The sequence below is a fragment of the Numida meleagris genome, chromosome 10 (assembly GCF_002078875.1).
Source record: "Numida meleagris isolate 19003 breed g44 Domestic line chromosome 10, NumMel1.0, whole genome shotgun sequence".
Lineage (NCBI taxonomy): Eukaryota > Metazoa > Chordata > Aves > Galliformes > Numididae > Numida > Numida meleagris.
The window spans coordinates 6,952,012-6,971,824 of NC_034418.1; the positions used below are offsets into that span (position 1 = coordinate 6,952,012).

General features: G+C 36.0%; 1 protein-coding gene across 1 annotated transcript in view; it reads right to left on the reverse strand.

Moving 5' to 3' along the window:
- LONP2 (lon peptidase 2, peroxisomal) overlaps positions 1-13,018 on the reverse strand; it is a 71,318-nt gene extending 58,300 nt beyond the window's left edge. Inside the window, exon 1 of the mRNA XM_021408304.1 lies at positions 12,900-13,018. The gene's annotated coding sequence lies outside the window, so the exon portion shown is untranslated. The remainder of the gene's footprint in view (positions 1-12,899) is intronic.

Here is a 19,813-nt window from a genome sequence, read left to right on the forward strand (position 1 = left end):
TGGCCTGGAAAAACACCTAATTCATTTATCAGGGATGAAGTGCAGTCTCACTTTGAAGCTGCAAAGAGCTAGATGCTTGCTGATACTGGCTCACTACAAAGCAACTCAGCAGGTTTACTTAACGGAATGGCAGGGAATACTGAGCAAAACAGGGAATTCCACATGATTTACTTACATTTCAATGGAACTTTTGATAAAACATTAAACAGGTAGCAAATGAGATTAAAAAATAAAAGAGATAGCTTAACTAGTAATATAATAAAATAGTAGAGAATTGGCTGGCAAGAAGGCTTATGGTTAAAAGAACGAGTGCTTTCTTCATCTAACTAAATTCAGCCACATTACATGCAGAAAGAATTTGCCTCAGGGAATCCTAACGATCATGAAGTAATGTACCAGAAGTCTCAGCAAAGAAACTACTGCTATTCAGATATTCATAAGGGCCTTGAAAAATTAAATGGTTACACTGGATTTATCCACAGAGGTCGTATTCCTTTAAGAAGACATGCACTAGTAATATGCACTTCTCCTCTACTATATTTTAAAACAATTACTTTTTAAACATCGAATTCTTTTCTCCTTTTATTTTTCTAGGGTTTTTATTTAACACGATTGCCACGCTTAATCTACTGCTAATTTCAACTGCTACCCTACTTTCCTCACTGAAAGCAGCAGCAGAAGCTAAGGTTAGATAAGCGGGTTTTTTTGTTTGTTTTGTAATAATCACCATAATATTGACTAGCTTCTAACAAGCTAAAAGAAAGTTTGAGATATTTCATGTATTTCCAAAGAATAAATTTTAAAAAGTAAATTAAGAAGTGTTTATCAAAGAAGTCCACACAGTTAACTAGACTTCAAAATGATTGCTATAGTTGTATTGTGGATGGTTGGACTGGATGATCTTGTAGGTCTCTTCCAACCTAGCTGATTCTATGATTATTTAAACTTAAAAGTTTTCAGTGAACTACTTACAAAATTTAAACTTTGTGTGTGCGTATGTGTATTCTAAGTGCATGTAAATTTTGTGACACGTTTTCTTAACATTGGTGAGTTTGCCTCTAAGAAGCTCAAATAAGCCATGAAGTAAAGATGTCTTTTGGAGTTAATACTACATATGAAGAGCTGCAATTTTTACTAGCTTTTAATATTTTTCTTATATTCTTGTGAGTAAAGTTACATCACATACTCTCAGATATATTAGCTAAGATGGTAAAATTAAATCATGAAATATGCAGAGGTTCACTCAGTTTTTGTAGCAGGCAGCACTCTACAGTAGACCCAGGAGAATGATGGTATTCTCTTTTGCTATTTCTGTACCCATGGGTTTTTTGTGTGGTTCCTGTCAGCCATTTAGAGACCAACAAGGGCCAGCATCCCAACTGAAGTAAAGTGAAGTGAATGTATAGCTACACTATTTTATGCTAAGCATTTCTTACTGAATGCTTAAGTCAGTTATTCCCAGAAGGTGAATTAACTGTTTTTCTCCTGACACTGTACAATTCTGATTATGCGTAAGGGCAAACGTTCTTGAGTGTCTTGTAGTCACATACTTTCTTTAAGTGACTAATCCTTGATCTGCATTTAGAGATCCAAAATGCAGATGAAAAATTTTACAGTATAAAATTATACTACAACTGATTAAGTTAATTCAACTACCAGACAGGTATGCATTTCAAATTATATGGCAGTTCTAATAATCAGAGCAAATGCTAATGTGATCAGTCACAAAACTGATGCAATCATGTATCGAGATAGCACCTTGTTACACAGGCATTTTTTTCCCCTTAGGATTTCATCCTTCTCTTTCAAAAATCTGGTGGAAAGAAAATGACCCACTTTCAAACATCTGAAGTGAGGCCACCTCTAGGTCAGCTTATAATAGATCAGTTATCCACTCACCTACCTTGTTTTGTGTAAGGTCTTTCTTTCTTAGAGAAGTAGGTGTCAGTAGGACACAACTAAACAGAAGTTTTATAATTGTTCATCTCTCAACTTCACTTTGAAGCTCATATATTAATTAAAATAAATATAATTAACAACAGCCACATTCCTTTTTTTCCCCCCACAATTCACTGCTCTGAAGAGACATGTCCCATTACATTTTTTATTTCACTCACTCTTGGACTTTAAGGATAGGATAAGTTAAAGTAACTAGAAGGACATGAAATGGAGGCCTAAACTTGCGACAGATTTCCTTAAGACTCAAATACACGTCAATCCAGTTTCACCAATCTCTGAGGTAATACATTTGCATCACCACGGTGATTACCAAAGTAATCAGAGATCAATAAGCAGGTGACAACACACTTCAGAACATGCAGAAGCCAACAACAGAAACACCAGAATAAAAAAGATCAAGTCACAGAACCAAGTTTCACAAGATTCGTGTGCGATTTGACGTATTTCCTTCATGGAAAGCTAAATTACGTTAGGTGAGTAAACCCTCATCTAAGAGTGCAGAATGTAAACCATGGATCAACTCTAATTGTAAATACAGAACTATCTTCCAGAACAGCTGTCTATCCTCTAGTTTAGGTAGAGATATCTACATAATCTATTAGATACGTGAAAGAGGTCTCGACCTTTCTGGTGATCAGAGACAAGGGATCAGCTTTGTGAATACTGCTTTTACTAACAGAGACATTTTTTTGGATCGTTCCATACTAGCAGTTGATGCACGTTGGAAACTTCTTGAATGTTGCATAAGAGACTCGTAAAGAAAAAAACACCGTTCGTGATAAGTCAACTATGCATGGTAAACCAAATAAAATGAGTTTATTTTCTCTCAGTTATGAATACTGTGTTATAAAATGAGTACAGGTGGCTTTTGTTTGCTTTTTTTGCAAAATACTACTAATTCCTCAAACTATACATACAAAGAAGTAACAGAGGGACACCACTTAGTACTGAAAACAAGCAATATAGAGAAATTTTAGATGAGGCATTGGAATTTTTTTTTATAAAAAGGGAAATAATAGATAAGTATAAAACAGGGAAGAAAGGTTTTTGTGGGCAATTTGCTAAGAAGATCAGTAAGGTAATGCTGACACTAAAAAGTAATTTTTAATCTCACTATACATATGTATTTCTTTTGATTTTGAAGTTTACTTCATGCCTTAAGGACTGGAAATATACGAGTACGACAAAGTGCTTTTCTGGAAACAAAAAGAAGTTGCCATGTGTTTTGAAAAATAAATAATTAAATACCAAGAAACTTTCCCCGTCCCCCTAAACTAATACCATTGTTTATCAACAAGGTAGAATAAAGACTATAAAAGAGTGCAAATATTTCCTAGTTACATTTACTAAGTGGAATCTGAAAATTGATCATTAGAAACCAGTTTAGGCAGAGGCTTACATTCGTCCTCGCTGAGGGCTACTTTAATTTGTATACCGACTCAACCTGATTTTCCCTATTCCCCCTCCACAGTCCTGGACTCTTGAATTCCTACAGCCTCAGTGGACATATCTGTAACAATGAGCTACTTCCTGTGCTTTAAGCTCCTCCATCCCACTAAATCACAATTGTTTTTTTTGAATTACAGATGACTTGGTTCAGAATTACAGATGGAATTTCTCATGCTTACCTTCTTATGGCCCTGGAAGAGAAAAATTCCTCTTTTTGCTTCCTCATTATTCTTCTCCTTCCATATTTACATAGCACAAAGCATTCTATTTTTCCAAGCCTTTTCTTTTCAGTCTCATAAAAGGAAACTGCCAGCAGGTGGTACACAAATCAACATATGCTGACTAAAAAGATAAGCTAGAGAAGACTGTTCTATACTAATTAAAAAGTCCTACACTAATCAAAAACAGGAACATATCCTAGAGTAAATGCAAACACATCAAAGCTCAACTAATGTGATAGTAAGGTTAGAGAATACAAAAAAGGCAGCATACACAACATAGGAGGATCCTGAAAGAATATTCTCCCAGATCCTCTATTGATCTTGCACAATTTAATACTTAGAAACAAGCAGAACATAGAATAAAAAATAACACAGGTGTAACTTGGCTAGTTTAACACTGATGGAGGTAATTTGAATTAACTAATCTTTTCCTTTCTATTTCAGCTGACCACCTTAACATTTCTGGTTGCACTTAAACACCAGTGCTTACTTCCAGTGCAGGGCTACAAATAACAACAGTACCCTTCATGGATGCAGTCTTTTAAGGTTAAACACTTTCCCCTATGAATATATCTATGTTGATCTACTCCATATGTCGTTCTTCAGTAGCAAAAAACCTACAAGCCTATCTATACGAAGTCATGAAAGCACCAAATATGTATTTCTGGGATGACTCTAAGAGGTCTGCCACAGAGCAGATTTTAACATCAAGGATCATTCAAACAGTACTAGTAAGTCTGCACAGTTGCATCTTTTGCAAGATTTTTATTAAAGAATCAGTGGAGATATTATCACCACAGAAAGGTTGGAGATTAAGGGCTGTCCACAATGGAATATAGTAGGACTAGAGGGAACGGCCTCAAGTTGCACCAGGGGAGGTTCTAGTTGTATATTAGGAAACATTTCAACCACCTCCCTGGGCAGCCCAGAGGAGAGTCACAATCCCTAGAGGTATTCAAGAAACACTTTAGATGTTGTACCAAGGGACGTGGTTTAGTGGGGAAATATTGGTGGTAGGGGGACTAGATGATCTTGGAGGTCTTTTCCAACCTTGGTGATTCTATGAAAGTAAAACTACTCAAGTGAGACAGCTTACAATTCCATTATAAAAGCAGAATCAATCATGCTTTGAAAAATTCTACCCTTCCACCTCAATTCAGAAATACAAAGGGGAAAATTGAGTTTAACTACTTTAACAAAAAAAACCTTGGGCTGTGCATTTCTTTATATTGATACTTTGTTTTGTCAAGGATGAGGAAGGAAAAAATCAAATACTGATAGAGTTTTGTATGCAGACTTAAATCTATCCATCATTCTTAGTAAGTGCATATGATTTAATCACTATTTTTCAGTCATTCAGTAGCTATTATATAACCGGAAGGAGTATTTGCTAAATGCTAAGGCCTGCTTTATGGCAAGTATTCTACCAATCAGTAAGTACAAATGCTCCTATGAAATAACACAAGTTCTTTTCTCTGGTTATTGTGCTAAAATATGCTTAGTTTTGTTAAATGGAAAGTGAAGTACTGAAAGAAGAAGACAGTAAAACTTGGGTCAAAATGTGTTTTTTACATTGTCAAACTAAATATGGTAAACATTTATGTAACGCTTACCCCAAATCAACAAAATTATTACAAGAAATTTGTAGTTCAATACAGTAAAAAAAATGTAGCATCTATAGAATAAAAAGCACCATATAAAGCGTATAGATGCAGCCCTCCAAGGCTTTTTCCTACAAGTGGAAGGAAGATCTACTATGCATGACACTGCCTAAAGCTGCTTTATACAAATTTTTCCTCAGACCCTAAATTTATGTTATTTTAAAAGAAAGCATTGTAGAGTAACTTCCTTCCATTTCAGTGGCCATGTCAACTTCCTTTCCTATTTATGATTATATAAGTGAAGATAAAAGATCTAGATCATGGCTTTAAAAAAAATTAAGAAAACAAAAGCAGCATTTGGATAATCAAATAAATATATATGTGGGAAAGATCTCAAATAACTCTACAACATACCTTTATTGATTAGTCCATAGAATCAGCATGGAGACCATGATCATATTAAGCATCATTAAAGGCTTTATTTTTATCAAGACAGCGTTAAGGGATCTTTCTATATTACATAACTATTTTATAAATTAAAGCAACTAATTTTTATTTATGTTTAGTAGAGAATATTTAAAACTTATTTAACTGGACCTCTCTAACAGTTGCTGGAGAAAAACAAACCTCTTAAGTGAGATTCATCCCATCCTGAGATAAAAAGCCTGAAATATATCACAGGAAGAGTTTTCTAGAAGCGTATACTTCACTGATTGTGAAGAGAGCTCATTTAACAGGCTTAGATACAGACATTTACATTACAGATACCTGAAGCAGATTATATGAACCTAAGTCTTTTTATAAAATAATAAAAGATCAGATAGAAAGTAATACATCTAAAAAAGATTTTAATCAGTTAACCTTCATAAAGAATCTAAACTTTCTGGAGCAAAAAGATCTCTGTAAATAGACACTACCATTCTGCGCAACCTGAATCTGTAGCAGCAGCTTTAATCTGCTGTAACTTCAGTTGCTTTTATTTGTGCACAAGTCACAATTGAGTAGAGGTAGTACAATTTTGCTACAAAGTAGTCAAATTCTTGATATTCAGACCCTCATACATTTATTTTGTTCTACTTAAGGAAAACAACAAAGTCTTAAAGACGTTTATTTTACTTTTAAGATCATTACTTAACTTTCAAAAGCTCCTTTACTACTGCTGATGTTGTGAAAGCTATAATAAAATTGTTTGCTGTTCCTATAATTTTAATCTTGGCCAAGATTAAAGCTATTGTCTGCATTACTGTATAAACTCTAACTACAATAAAAGGCAAAGACTTCCATCTGATTCCACTCTTTCCTTTATCCACAGATCTTAGAGTCCAACGAGTTTCTTAGATGCAACTCCCACTGGCAGGCTAATGAACCATTTTCCTAATAATATAGATGAATTGGACACAAGCCTCCCACTTCACGCTGAGTACTTTTTGCAGGAGTTTAAAGCGTTCTTTATTCCAGTCATAATAAGTCATGTTTTTCCTTTTCTGCAAACTGCAGTTGTTATGGGCTATTATTTTTGGTTTTGTTTTAAAGTAAGTTGACATACATTTATTTGAAGTGACTTGAATTACCCTTTGTTTGAGCTATAAAAACTTACAGTGTATGCTTTCTTATTTCATTCAAAAACTTCAGATCCACAGATTCATTTTTTAAAGGCTGATTTAGAAGCTGAAAACTGTGGAACCACGTCTCTTAAATAGCAAGCACATCCAGCACAGCAAGCCATCCATTTTTGTTTTATATGAAGGGCTACACTTAGTCTTTGGTTAAACCATTTTTTCTTAATGTAGCCAAGTCTCTCCACCTGTGTACAATGGGATGACAGGGCTACCTGTCAGCCCCTACTGCCTGTTCACTCAAAATCCTACAGCAAGCAACAAAGACTCAGAAATATGCCACATTAGCAGGAGTAGCAAGCGAGAGCGCATTCTGCAATGCAAGAATAAAGCAAATTCAAAGATACCATCTTACATTCAGCCACAACTTCAACGAGTTCAGAAAGAATTCAGGTTGCTGGGGTTTTTTTTGGTTTTTTTTTTGTTTTTTTTCCTGAAAGGCAGGTGCTTGATTAGGTATGTTGCTATTCCTCAGCCTTCTCTCCCCTTCTGACAAAAACCAATTACAGCAGTATAATTATTTTTTCTGGTATATATTATTTTTCTGGTATACATTGCCATACTTCAATCTTCACATTCCATCGTTAACAAAAGAACACAGCATAGTGTAAGAGATTTCACAGGGTGATGATCTTGCATAATCTCATTAGTAATGCATTATACATACTGAAACACAACAGGAGATTGAATACTTTATTAGTATTTTTCTATGCTAAAGCCTTCAAGGAGTTGAAGGAGTAGGTACAAAAATGACAAGTTACAGAAGTAGGTACAGAAGTTGCCACACTATAACTGACTAGTGACCTGAGAGAAACTGAACGGATCTCAACAGTGGTAGCTACCCCTCTAAAGAAGAGATTGCATTTTAAGATAGAATGCTAAAATGGATTTCTGGAAACCACGTGCAAGAACACCATTCTAACTTTCTACTGCTCTACCAAACCCAGATAAAATTGCTGTCACTGTGCTCAGGAAACATAGGGACTACCTTCTTGTAGACTTCTGGAGGTGCAAAGTACTTAATGTAAAAAGATATTTTAAATGTTAAAAGGAAGAGAAAGCCATAGACTCAATCTTCTCTAAGTTGAGAGCAGAACTCAGTTGATATGAAAAAGAAAAGCAGATATTGGAAAAAATATAGAGTTCTGCATTCATGGACATTCAGGCAAAATTATACTGCACAAACGTGAGAGCTGTTAGCTCACACGTATTGAAAAGTTTCAGCTCAAATCACTTGACATGAATCAGTATCTTTACAAAATTATTGGCTGTGATTTGCACCCACTGCTTCTTCTGGCACATAAGATTGTATATTGTATTTCCTTTGTGTTCCAGAATTTTTCTGAGAGCTAATCAAGAACTGAAAAGAATGGAAAACAGCAGATCACTGCTGTAGTCTCATACATTCTTCTGTGCAAAGTCTCAAGGAAATTCGTGTTTATTACAGAAGAGATTAGATTACTATCTGAACCTTTCAAACAAACAAGTGTAAATTCTTTGTTTCATTTTTGCTCTAATTTAGATAGGTAACACTACCTTCAGATCTAGCTGATTTTGGATACTATAGGCTGGTAACCCAAGTGACTGATGAAACCTCGACAGGGTGATAAAAGAATGTTTTCAACAGTTATCATGCTATACAAGCAGAAAAGATCCTGTAGCTTTTTACATTTAGAAAACGAGCAGCCCACAAGAAAGCTGCTGGTTTCTACTACAGATATTCAAAAGAATTTCACAAATACCATTAAATCCCCTCTCACTGTGTTAAGTTTTAAACACAGCACCTGCTTTTACCTTTGAGTTTTAATCAATTTCTAGAACCCTTTTAAAGAGAGTTCAATGACTCATGAGCAGGTTCTTAACACAATCGACACTGCTCTAAGTATCACTGAGGAAGCCATCCTTCTCAAAGAGTATGAAGGTACATCCAGCACTCAGTACATAAAGGAGCAGAGAATGCATTAGATGGGATTTGCTTAAACTAGTAACCTAATGATCCATTAACTAATACCATTCTAATCTAAAAGGACTCTAAACAGTGAGATAACTATACAATCAAGGTGGATTATGAAGTCCACAGGCAATCTCATTGTCCAGCAGAAAGGTTTAATAGCACAGCACACATTCAGAGGTTTGATTTTCAGGAGTAATGAAAGAGCCCTTCAACAGCATGATTACATCAGTTGTAATCCTATTAGACTTGTAAAATCTCAAATCTGTATACACCTTACCCCTTTGAGTACCGTAAGTCCTATTTATATAGGGTAAACATCTCCATATAAGGGAGATATATAGATGCCCTATCACAATTTCAGCAAGACAAGTTTAGGGACTGCTTTCCTCAAGCTTTTGGCATCTGCAGAGTTCTTAACTAAATATTATACATAGAGTGAAAGAGGTTATATACGCAACTCTCTTCCCTACACTTGCATGGCATTTATCTTCAATATCCATACTTCCACAGAATTTAGCTTTCAATGGGTGTACCAAAAGTTTATCCACCAGTCTGTCAGAGCTGGTAAACTATATGTTTTATTACTATACCAAATACTAGTCCTTTCATACACACATTTGTATTTAGTAAAGAGAGAAAAGATTAAGTATGCTCAAGAAAACTGCTTCTCAAACTAATAGCTGAAAATAAACTGTAGCTGAAAATACAGAGAACCTTTTAGGAAATATGTTCTCCAAGTGGCAAAGAGATGGTCCAAGTACCTTGATCACAAGGAAGCACAGTGGTAAGAACACCTGAGCTACCAGATTTGCTTTGGAACTTAACATTTCACTTCAAAAAAATGCAGCAGTCTAAACTGGTTCTTCATAAATGTCATAATTTGCATCCAGATGTGGAGTCCTCAGTACAGGAGAGACACAGACCTGTTGTAGCACATCCAGAGAAGGGCCACAAAAACGATCCAAGGGATGGAACACCTTTCCTGCAAGGACAGGCTGAGAGAGCTGGGGCTGTTCAGCCTGGAGAAGAGAAGGCTGTGAGGTGACCTGATAGCAGCCTCTCAGTATCTAAAGGGGAGCTATGGGAAAGACGACGACAGACTTTTTAGCAGAGTCTGCGGTGACAGAACAAGGGGAAATGGTTTCAAGCTCAAAGAGAGTAGATTTAGGTTGGGTATAAGGAAAAAATCTTTTACAGTGATGGTGGTTTGGCACTGGAACAGGTTTCCTAGTGTTGTGGTTGATGCCCCGTCCCTGGAGACTTTCAAGGTGAGACTGAATCAGGCCCTGGGCAACCTGGACTAGCTGTGGTGTCTCTGTTCACTACAGGGGAGCTGACTAGATGGCCTTCAGAGGTCCCTTCCACCTCTAAGGATTCTATGATTCTATGAACATACCTGCTTCAGTCAACTGCACTTGCACAGTATTTTGAATAAAAACATTCATGAAGTTTACATTAAAATCAGCACTTCAACTTTTGATGTAGAACTTCCATGTATATTGAACCTGCTTTACATAAAACTGCTTTTATTTCAGGTGCAAAAAGTTCAAGTAAATGCCAAACATGTTTCTGTTACTCAGTTGTGCATCACACTGGTTTGCATTTAGAACCGATATCCTCATTAGCTTTGTGACCTTGACTGGCATTATTAACTGTTTTGAGCCCTCCACATATAAGCACTGCACGAAAAGGCTTGATGTAATACTATATTACCCAGCTAGATTATTTGCAGGTTAATGCCATTAAATTATACTGTTAAATGTAGTTCTCTTATTTTAGCCATTGTTTATATGACACAGTTTAAGACATAAAATCATTTGGGCCACTTTCTGTCCTGCTTATAATCAGACAGCATTCTGCCACCACATCAAGTTACAGCAATGAAAATGGAGGAGTAAGGTAAAAGGCTGAACTTTGGAAAGAGCTCTTGTACAACAAAATGTTGTACAAACTCACTTCTAATCTAATTTTGAAAAGGAATTTCAAGTCTTTCATTAATTAACAGCAAAACCAAGATTATTTAATTTTGTAAGAATATCACATTTAGTACTATACATTCCAATTCTGATTACTGTCTTTATGTACTATTAAATTTTTGAAAAAACAATCATTCTAAGCTTTGATGTTTATATATCCTAAATAACTCTTAGTTTTATTAAGAAAAGGTTTTTTTTTTCCTTTTTTAGAAAAAGTGAATTTGTTTGCTTCATAGCATAAAAGAAATTGGAACTGCTTACTACTTTGTAATAAATGGAACCGTTATTCCTGTCTTAAACATCACCATTTTAGTCTCAGTGTCACTTCAGTTAAGTTTTTCCTTTTGTTTTTTAATATTTGCAAATATTTCCAATCATAATAAAATACTGATACGCAATAAACATTTTTCTCAGACTAGCTTTCTTCACCTCAGTCTATTACTTCTTAAAATTCAAACATATCAAAAACTAGCATAAAGGAATAAACGCCATAGTAGCATTACTACAGGACTGTCAGAATATACATATTTTGTTAAAATTTCACAGTAAATATATTTCTCACTGCACTTCATTAGCTACACAATATCTCCTTTTTGTAAGAAGAGATGCCAGAAAAACAAAGGACTTCACATCAAACTGTGAAAGTTATTTTTCTAGCTACTGCAGCTTGGCAGTCACCACAGGCAGTTATAATAGCTTGGAAATTGCCTCGGGGTCTATCACTGAATTCTGTTGTTGATGAGTTCTATATTGCTTCATTCTTAAGCAGCCTTTTACTTTGATTAGTCACTTTTCTTACCCCAACAGAGCTATTATAGATAAAAATTGAACAAAAGTGATCTACTAATAATTACACCTGATATTTTTCCTGGTTAAATTATGGCTGAGTGGACCTCTTCAGGTGCGTGTAAGAATAGGAATTGAATCATGCAAAATTTTACTTCAATTGAACAACGGAGCACGCCCTGGTAAGAGATGCCTGTAAATGTGACAGCCAGCTTATACAAGTATTTTAAATTCTGTTAAAATATAACAGTATTATTAAAGACATAGTGCATGCATTAAGTAATACACTTTTCCCCACTTCTGAGAAATATCTCTGATGTTCCAAAATATTCAGAGAAATTATATTTAAAGAATAAACAATATCTAAAGATTTTCAAATGAAACAAAGAAAACAAGCTTATAGGTTCTCACAGGCTTAAATATCAAATGTAGCGCTCGAGAAACAGTCAGTTTCAGAAAGGCGGGTTCTGGTAAGATCCAGCAAACAAGGAAGTCCGCATTTGTTTGTTTTCTTGTTCCACCTAACGTCATATTTCCCCATGACCTACAGTTCTAGATACATTTATTTAGAAATTATGATTCTATACTATGAAGAACCACAGTACATAATGCAGGACAGTAAAATGGCATACTACAGCAATTCTAAGAATGTTACCTTAAGGAAAAAAACAGCATTGCATCTAGTGCAGTCCATATATGTTAATTAAAGATATTGAAAAACAGGGATTTAGTGATGCACATGAAACAGCATGTAAATAATGGCAGCATTACTGTAGGACCTCTGTGCACATAACCAGATCTGGTATCACCATGCTACACTTCATTATGAAATGTAAACAATCCATAGGATGGGAGATACAGAAGTTTCATCTTTGATTCTCCACAAACTGGAAATAATGTTGCCTACTCAGCAAGTAATGACAATGTCATCATAGTGTATTGCTATCTGTTTGTCCATTCACAGTTGAATAAACATCACAGGTTAAATCAGATTGTACAATCTTTAACTGATTAAAAAACATTTAAGAACTTTTGAATCTTCATGGACATTTTTAAACTCTGTCAGTTCTGAAACTGCCTAATCTAACAAACTATTCACAGTTTGCTGTACATTAATTTTATCTTGTACATCATCCCACACCAGGAGAAGTAACTGTGTCAGTTCCAGTTTTAATATTAAACTACTTTCTTAAAATTAGAAACCTTCTGAGCAGCTTTCAGCAAAATTTCAAATAATATCTTTATTACAATCCCATTTTAATTTTATAGGAGCACTTAATGTTTTCAATGGACAACCTAAAAGGAGGAAGCAAGCTGTATGAGCAAATTCCACATACCGTAAAATGGTACATTCCTCTCGCACACTCCAAACGACAGATGTGGCACAATGATGCAATGGCTAAGAGACAACTTTTAGCATCATGCACTCAAACCCGTTACATTGTATTTTATCTGTAAGGAAAAAAAAAAAGTATGGATATTCAGTCACAGGTCTGCCACTGTAGACCCCTGTTCCTACATGCAGTATCCACTATGAATAACTACATAAAACGCCATGCCATGTTACATTTTCCACAGGCAAGCCCTCATTAGAAGCAGCACAGTTTCAATTAGTAGAACTAACTTCTGGTACTATCCTGATGGGCAGCTCTGAAATCTGTACAATTCATTCTTACATTGTTCTTAGATCTTGTGAGCTCTTATTCCTCAAGAATTCATTCAGTCCATAAGGTGGTTGGTTTTTATGATCACCAAATCATGCTTTTTCCCAAAGGAATAATGGAAAAAAATTACTAGCTTACGCTTTAATTCTCACTACCGTTATAGAAGCCTAAATTCCCATGATCTAAGCCCAGTTTTGTTTCCAGTACTAGTTCAGCTGAGATCCAAACTTCATTATATAGTTTTCAGGTGAAGACCGTAAGCTGTAATCAATCAAAGCAAAAAGAAGGCTTGGAAATGGAAGTACTAACACACATAACAAATTGGAAATAGAAACAGATCAAGTTGGTCAGGACTACACATCAAGTTTATACAATCCGAAGCAAAGCTGGAAACTAAACGCAAGTCTCATTACCAGTTGCCTTGGCATCCACAATAACAAGATTTTGAGAACTATATAAAACAAAAGATATTTCAAAATGTATGAAATATCACATTTTTAAAGAGCAGAAATACTATTATTATTATTTAACTATGGATGGGTGGACCAGTTTCAAGAAATCTCCCTCTGTTAAGAAACATGTCACCATGTACCACAACACGCAGGGCTAATTAGCTGCTATTTTAAGCTGACTTCTTAAGCATTTTCCAATGCGCTTTTTCTCCTCATTACAACGGATGATCACTCTTCTTCCACAGTAGACTGACTGAAATATTAAACTCACACAACTTCTGGCCTTCCATTTCAATGGTTTCAAGGTGTGCACAACTGTTCATGCACTTACATTCAGAACTGAGAGTAACGGCATCTAAACACAGAAGAAATCAATGAAATACCACGTCTTCCCCCCCAGAGTCTTCCCTAATAACTGCTAGTACCCGCTTCATTTTCACAAGACCATCAGTGTCATCTCTCTTACTGTTACATATGCTCGGAATGCCTTGCTCAATTTGTTGTCAAAGTTACTGTTGTCTGTGTTACGAGCTTTGTAAACCTACCTTCATAATATACTATCCTTCCAGCAGAAACATTAATCACGCAGGTAAATGCAACCATTCTCGGAAGTGAGGCAAGGATTAATTAGCTAAGATTGCTTGCAGGAAGCTAACACACTTTAGAAAAATATAGCTATTTCTTTAGAGTAGTAATGATTCCCTAAGTGTTAATAGCTAGTCATTGGGAAAACAGGTTGTTCTTCCTGTTAAGACTGAGGACAGAAAAATTTGAAATAGAATGAAAATTACGAAAATACCGTATTAAAATGCATAGCATAGATTTCATCAGTCCAACAAATATTTAAAGATAACTGTTAGTAATTTGGCTCTATTATCTTGCTTTTTTTTTTTTTGAAGTCTATTTCTTCACCCTTCAGATACAATTTAGTTCTTCTGGTAATTGTACAGCTGATCAGATCTGGCAAGTACTTGAAAGAATGTTTATGAAAGATTCTTATGGTTTTTTGGGTTTTCAGTCATACCTTATTTTCTGATAAAAGTACCAAACTGAATTGAAATGCTCTACTTTATGGCCTATATTCTTATCCAAATTAGCATTGCAAGGAGCAGAATGGAGAAACGGTCATGTTTGCACTTAAACCATTTTCTTCTAACTTGCTGGTAGCTGACTTTGGCAGGACAAAAGATCTTGTAAAAAAGCCTAACTCTGCTTTTGCATCGCTCTTGTCTGCAGCAAGCAAACTAGCCTCACAGAAGCCGCTGACATTTGGCTGTATATCAACTTTATAGATGCATGAGTGATATTTCATAGAAAAGAAGCTTTGGATTTCATGATCAAGTTCTTGTAAGGATACCCAGTTAAAAATCAACACTGCTTCAAATCAAATTCTAAATGAACACTGCTTACAATCCCACACTGTAATCACACTGAAAGGTGTTACTGTAGTGTTGCAATACCTGTCATAACTCATGTGTAACATGTTCTTAAACTGCACAGATTTCTTGTGATCAAAATCATATGACACAAACTACCTAAACACAGAAGTTGTTTAATCAAACAAATTCACCGCTGATTGTCCAAATCCACCTAACACTCCCAAGTGTCAATATTTGTCCTGCTTCCTTTACAGTAGGGATACATGAACTGCTAGTAGCTGCCCCGCATCAGTAACAATCATGATCTGAGCAGCTAGCACAAGAGCACACAGAAGGATGATGTTTAGCAAAACCTTGCTGAGGTTTCTATTTACAGAATTTTTGCCCAACCTAACTGACACAGAGATCAGCAAAGCCTCCAACTATATTTCCTTCAAGCAGCTGTGCAGCCTATAAACTTCATACAAACAGAACCATTATTACACTTCTCCTGACTTTTGCTCATCTTCCCTCAGGGCTCTTCAGGCCCTTTTCAAATTCTGAGGCTGGGCAGACGTAGGTGGAACAGCCTGCTTCAGATCATGGAGACCTCCGCTGAAAATCCCAGATCATCTCCTGACATTTAGTACTGCAGTCCAAAACAGAGCACAGCTTTTCCCTGAGGGGTACAGAATACTGAACATCCATCTCCAGAAATGGACTCATGTTCATTAAGGTGGCACTGCTTATTGTTTAACACAGATATTTTTAAAGCAAATTTCTGTTGCTTGATGCTGGGCAGGAAACAGTATGCATGGAATAGTTAGGTTTCTATTTTTTTTTTTTAAGCTGTACCTTTTTTTAATTTTGCCCCTGGACTACAGTAAGGGAACAGAGGAAATCTTTTTAAATGTACGTGTATCTGTTATATCTCAGAAGCCAGCATTATTCTTTTAATGTACTACAGTTTTAAAGTGTAGCTTTATTTCTGATTTTCTTCTCCTACCAGTTATCTGAAAGATGTGCAACATGCAACTTAGGCAACAATCATCTTTTTCTACCATAGCTACAAATAGAATGATACAGTACAAATTCAAGAAAAAGCACATTCCTCCATTACAAATCACTACCTGCTAAAGATGAACATAAATGCTAAAAATCTGTTGCATGCACACATACTACATAAAAATATTACTGACAGGACTCGCCATTTACAGATTCAAGTCCCACTGACATAACAGATGGATTTCTCCACCAATTTATCTAAAAACGATCAGACCAGTTCTCCACCTTAGTTTTTTCCTGTCTAGCACAGACTAGATTTACTTAACCCCAACCCCAAACAGCCAGCATACAGAGTCCTCTGCTTTCCCATGGATTCTCAAAAGATAAATTTGAGACAATTGCTCATGACAAAACACTAACACAGCCACTGCAAACTTTCCAGCCTTTTCAATCAGTTTTGTAATTCTGCTTCCCTCTGTTTGTGATCAAACTTGACAGCTGCACCTCCTCCACATTCTCAGTTTTCAGAGAGCTCACCAGACCTCTCCTCAGCTAGCATCAACAGTAAAACAAAGCTGCCTGGCCACCAGCCACTAAAATCACCTGCTCCCATCAATTTACAACACAGACTTGTTATCTTATTTCTGTTTGCCCCAAGATTTCAAACATGTAAAACTTCACACCACTGTGTAGCACCTTCCCAGGTGTATGGTCAGTACTGTATGTTCTACAATGGTGAGAGGAGCTGGAATTTAAAAAAAAAAGTTTGTTTTTTTTTTTAAACAAATATTCAATTTCTTTCTGAGTTGAATATACTCTTTCATTAGCTAACCTCACTTGACTGGACTAATTGGCATAAAAATTACACATTTCTGTGCTTAGATCTGGCTGAATGAATGCAACATTGTCAGCATTAATTAAGTGTAGATCAAGAGCTATAGTTTCACTGCTCCAAATGTAAATTTCCTCAAAAGAATTCTAAATAAGAGGTTCTTGCATTATGCTGCACATAACTGTAATTGGACAAACCTTCAGAATCAAAGAGCTAATTTCACAGAGCCCTTAACAAGTCACAGTTGAACTAAGGAAGAAAAAAATACAGAAGTACATCTGCTTCTTCCTTATTATTAGTCAACATACTACACTACACCTCATTAGCAAACTAATTTTAAAAAGGAATCTAACACAGTTTCAAAAGCCTGTCTTGATTTTATTTTTTTGTGTGTGGCTAGATCTTCAAAATCGCCAACACCTGCATCTGTATGTACACAACAGGAATCAATTCAAAGAGGAAAAAACCTCATTTCCAGTTTCAGTACTGAAATGAGGTTAAACTTTTTCAACTCAGCAGTTCCTACTGTGACAGTCAGTACCAGGTTTTTTTTCAAAAGAACTCAGAAAAGTTATATTAAAAATCTATTCTTAGCTCTTTATCCTGCAAAAATGCTAGAAGCTTCCAAGATAAAAACAGACTGAAAAGGTCTTGCAGGCACTTTACTCTTGTGAGTTGTTTCACAAAAATCTACAGGACTGTCTACAACCTCAAGCAGATAAGGCTATGTCACATCAGATAAAAGAAACAAATACAGGAACAGGGTATGAGTGTCATTTTCTAACTCTTTCCCCAGTGTAACCGCCTACGTCTTTCTGAGCTGGTGGGAGATGTACAGTGACTGCATCCCAGCGCAGAACTGAAGCGTAAGAACTTGCAAGACGTTGCTCTTTAATGTAAACAAATATGGCATCTAGGTAAACAGGTAAGCAATTGAATTTCAGCAGTCTTAACTGACTGAGAAAAGCAATGCATGTCAGGAACAAAGGGGATAACCATTCTGAATTATAAATACAGCTGTCATATATATTCCACCAAGGTCAAAAGCAGCACACAAACGTGAAGTAATGCATAAAATTAATGCAGATCTTCTCAGATCCAGTCCACTAAGCTGGTCATCTCATCAGAGAAGAAGTTAAATTACAAGTTGCAAGTTCAGCAGGCAGGAGCTGCCTTTCATAATTCCATGCTGACCGGGTCTGATCACCTGCTTGTCCTGAGCATGCCATGTGGCAGCTTAAGACAATCTGCTCCTTAACCTTCCCTGCCTTGAGGCCAGATTGACAGGTCTGTAATTCCAAAGCTCCTCCTTCCTGCCCTTCCTGTACGGGTGTATCACATTTGCCAGCCTCCAGTCAAATGGGACCTCCCAGATAGCCAGGACTGCTGACAAATTATTCAAAGCAGCTTGGCAAGCACTTCCAGAAGCTCTTTCACAACTCCTGGATTGATCCCACCTAGCCCAATAGATTTGTGAGTGTCCAGGTGAATACTTACTAAGTTGCTAACCACTTCCCCTGGCTTCATTCCACTTCCCGCCTCCCTACTTAGCTTCAGCACATCTTTGTCCTTCTTTAAAAGGCCATAAACTCTTTTTCTTCCAGAATTGCAGGAAAAGCTCTCTGTTCAGCCAGGTTGGCCTCATTCTGCACTAGCTCATCTCTCTGCACGTAGGGACAGCCTGTTTCTGTGCCTTCAGCATCTCCTTCTTGAAGAGTGCTCAGCCTTTCTGGACCCCTCTGCCCTTTCCAACTGCCTCTCCAAGGAACTCTGTCAACCAGATACCTCCACAGGCCAAAATCTGCCCTACAAAAATCCAAACTATCAGATCATCTTCAGCTTTATTTCCTGATTTCTATTGTCACTCATATCGAGCTGCATATCATCTGCACTGTGTTTCTGCAAATGCTCGGAGATTTTCAGCTGAAGGTTCTATATGATTTATTCTGGCATTTGCAATCAAATGCATTTAAGATCATTTAGCAGAAAATATTATGTACTGTAACATTTAACTGAGTTATAGCAATCCTACAGCCATTATTATGGAATTATTCCATGCTTGATCAGAAAGCCTCTCTCCCTGCCTCCCAAACACCAGGACTCTGCTCTATTTCCAGAGCTGTGTATTTTCCAGCCACTAGATGTTGCTCTGGTTAGAGGAAACAGAACACTAAGAACCATGAAAAAGAAAACTCAGTGACCATTCCATGGCAAAAATATGTTGTTGCAGTATTTAATTTTCTACTCTGCTCTTCTCTTTGCAAAACAGCCTGGGTATTTCTTGTTGTTTTATTATTATTTTATTATTATTATTTCTAGACCAGTTCACCCAGGACTAGAATAAAAAAAAGAAACACTCGTCATATTTTCAAGACTGAGATGTCACAGATCTTTCATAAGTACTAAGAATGACAGCATAAAACCTGATTTTGTTCCCCGTATTTTCTTCCTTAGTTATATTACACCAGGTAAAGATATACTGAAGATCTTACCTTTACATTGAATTATCAGATTTTAATTATCTTAGCACTTTAACCACTGAGATTATTTTTACAAAATATTTTTTATCCATTTTCAGAGATTATTAAAGTATTAAGGTAGTTTAAAATAGGTTCTTAGCTCGTTAACTCTAATTTTTTATGTAAATTCAATGAAGTCCTAACAATTTGATTCCAGCTTTTTCATTTTCTCATCACAAATTCTTCCCTGATAGATTTCAGCATAGAAAAAGAATCATTTATTGGTTTAATCAGAAGAGTTAAGAAGTCCACAGAAAAAAATGACATCAAATAATTGGAAAAGACTAAGCAAAGAGGAAGTAATGAAACAATTAGTTCTGGAGTAAAAAAAGCTAACCTTCAACTCAAAATGAAATACAAATCTTCTTATTGTGTTCCTGATATGGAAAAGAAAGAATGAATTAATTCTCTCTTTTGAAGA